The sequence below is a fragment of the Lagopus leucura genome, unplaced genomic scaffold (genome assembly GCF_019238085.1).
Source record: "Lagopus leucura isolate 7727_CA_CO unplaced genomic scaffold, USGS_WTPT01 35338-0_obj-0_obj, whole genome shotgun sequence".
NCBI classification, from domain to species: Eukaryota; Metazoa; Chordata; class Aves; order Galliformes; family Phasianidae; genus Lagopus; species Lagopus leucura.
The window spans coordinates 1-2465 of record NW_024963426.1 but is presented as its reverse complement, the minus strand read 5'-3'; the positions used below and the strand labels follow the sequence as shown (position 1 = coordinate 2465).

At 50.9% G+C, this 2465-nt stretch overlaps 1 non-coding gene across 1 annotated transcript; it reads right to left on the bottom strand.

Annotated features, from left to right (window-relative positions):
- Positions 1-992: 992 nt before the first annotated feature.
- On the bottom strand, positions 993-1064 carry TRNAG-UCC. The gene has a single exon. It is a non-coding gene; the product is annotated as a tRNA-Gly (tRNA).
- Positions 1065-2465: the final 1401 nt, after the last annotated feature.

Genomic DNA, 2465 nt, shown 5'->3' with positions numbered 1-2465 from the left:
GGTGGCCCTGCTAGGCAGGGGGGTTGGAACTACATGATCCATGGGGTCCCTTCCAACCCGGGTGATTCTGTGATTCTGTGATTCTGTGATTGCTAGCTCATGTCCAGCTGCTGCCACACACCAGTATGGCCAAGTCCTTTTTGTTAGGGCTGCTCTCCATCCTTTCATCCCTCAGCTCGTATTAGTAGCGGGGGTTTTCTCGGCCCAGGTGCAAGTGCTTGCACGTGGCTTTCTTGGACTTCATGAGGTTCTCCTGGGCCTCAGGACACAAACCTGATCTTCTCTCACAACTGGAGAAATGCTTCTGGTTTGCCTCCCAATCCCCTTCTTCTCAACCACTCTGACTAAATGCTGCCATTTGCAGCAAATGAGGGTGCCTCACATCCTTCTTTGCATGAACATTGCTACATCCATGGCCAGAAATATTCAGAACGTCACCAGAATGCTGAAGCCTCAGCACAGTATGGCACTTGCTCTGCTCACACAGGGATGCTGAAACTTCCAATCCTGATAATGGTTGTGCAAAGGAGTATGTCAAACCCGGTTATGCTGGGTTGCAGGATCTGTTGCCAAGCACGAGTACTTCTGAGGAAGTAACATGTGCTCTACAGATAGAGAGTGATACGTATCAGCATCCTTTCCAAAGAAGAAGAAACTGTTCCTTTGGCCAGCCAGCATGGAGGGATGGAAAGTACGGAGGAGAGAACGTTCTATTCACTCGAGGCAGGGTAAATTCAGATCACACAGACAGGTCTCTGGCCTTTGACCAGAGAGGACCAGAGAGGACAGACCTCCGCCAACAGTTCTCAGCATCGCCCTCATGTGGCTGTCCTGGGAAAGAAACCAGGCAGCACGGGGGCTCTGAGGAGGGGAGGGAATGTTTTGATGTCCCAGGGCAGCTGGAAGTCAACTGCTGGGTGAGGAAGGTGGCCACCTGGGGAGCACAGGTGCAGCAGGGCACAATTCAGACACCAGCAGAAGAAAAGCTAGTATGCGTTGGCCGGGAATCGAACCCGGGTCAACTGCTTGGAAGGCAGCTATGCTCACCACTATACCACCAACGCAGCTGCCTGCAACCTTCCTCATGCTCCTGCAGCTCACAGACTTCACATCCTCCTCCTTCCAGCCCTCTGCATGTGCACTACCACCATCTGCTGCAACTTCTCTCTCATTCTGCCTTTCCAACAGAAATTGTACAAATTCCACCCGACTGGGAAGCTACATCACCAAAGAAGCACAACACCAGTATGACATGGAGCAAACAGGGAAGTGCTTTCCCTTTCCTCTGAACAATGGGGGCAATCTGTTCACAGGAGGCCTCTAGGACCTCTACTCCTCAATGGCCCTTTCTCACAGAATCACAGAATCAGTGCGGTTGCAAGGCATCTCTGGAGATCTCCTCGTCTAACCACCCAGCTACAGCAACTTCCCTAGAGTAGGCTGTGCAGGAAAGCATCAGACGGTTTTAAAAAATCTCCAGAGAAGCAGACGGCACAGCCTCTCCCGGCAGCGTGTTCCAGTGCTCTGTCATGTAATGAAGTAATGAAGTTCTTTCCCACGTTCAATTGGAAATTCCTGTCTTCTGCCGCCCCCACTCATTTTGTAGAACTCTGTGGATTCTCTCTGGTAGTCCCCTGTCTTTCTTAAGTGGGAAGCCCAGAACTGCATGCCGGATGTGGCCTCACCAGGGCAGAGCAGATGGGGAGGACAACCTCCTTTGACCTGCTGACCATGCCCCTTTAATGCGCCCTCTCCACACAACTCGTCAGCGTGCCCAAATCTTGCTAAAAGCCAGCGCAGCCACTCCTCCCAGCTTTGTGTCATCGGCAAGCTTGATGAGGATGGAATCTCTCCCTTCCTCCAGGCCGTTGATGAATATGTGAAACAGGAACCGGACCAAGTAACAACCAGTGGGTAACAAGGCTAGCTACCAGTGTCCAACTAGCCTCTGTGTTCCTGATCCCAGCCCTCGGAGCTCTTCAGTGTGCCAGTGTGGTTGCCGTGTGGTCACTGCATGTAGAGAAAACAGAACTGCATCCCACGTAGTTGGCAGGATTCAAACCTGCATGGAGAATCACAACAGATTTCTAGTCCAACACCTTTGCCACCTGGCCACAGCAACCTGCTCCAGCCATCTCTACCTGGATCATTCCATGCCCTGGGCAATAACAACCCGCTCCAAAAGATTCTACAAGAGAAGCAGCACTCAAAACCCTGACCCCAGGGAGTGCGGGATGATCCCACTGCTTCCAAGTAAGTATTAGGTGCTTTCAAATCCTATTCTGCCTGCAAGAAATTCAAAAGATCATGACATCTCTCCTTGTTTCAGAAAGGAAATTAATTATCGCAGGCAAATTTCTATTCCTTCTGCTTGAGCAGACAATTCCTGTTGCCAAATCCCATTTTGTTAGCATGCTTGCTCAGTTGTCAGACTGTCACTCTTCCAGATAGTAAGTTATTCCTCA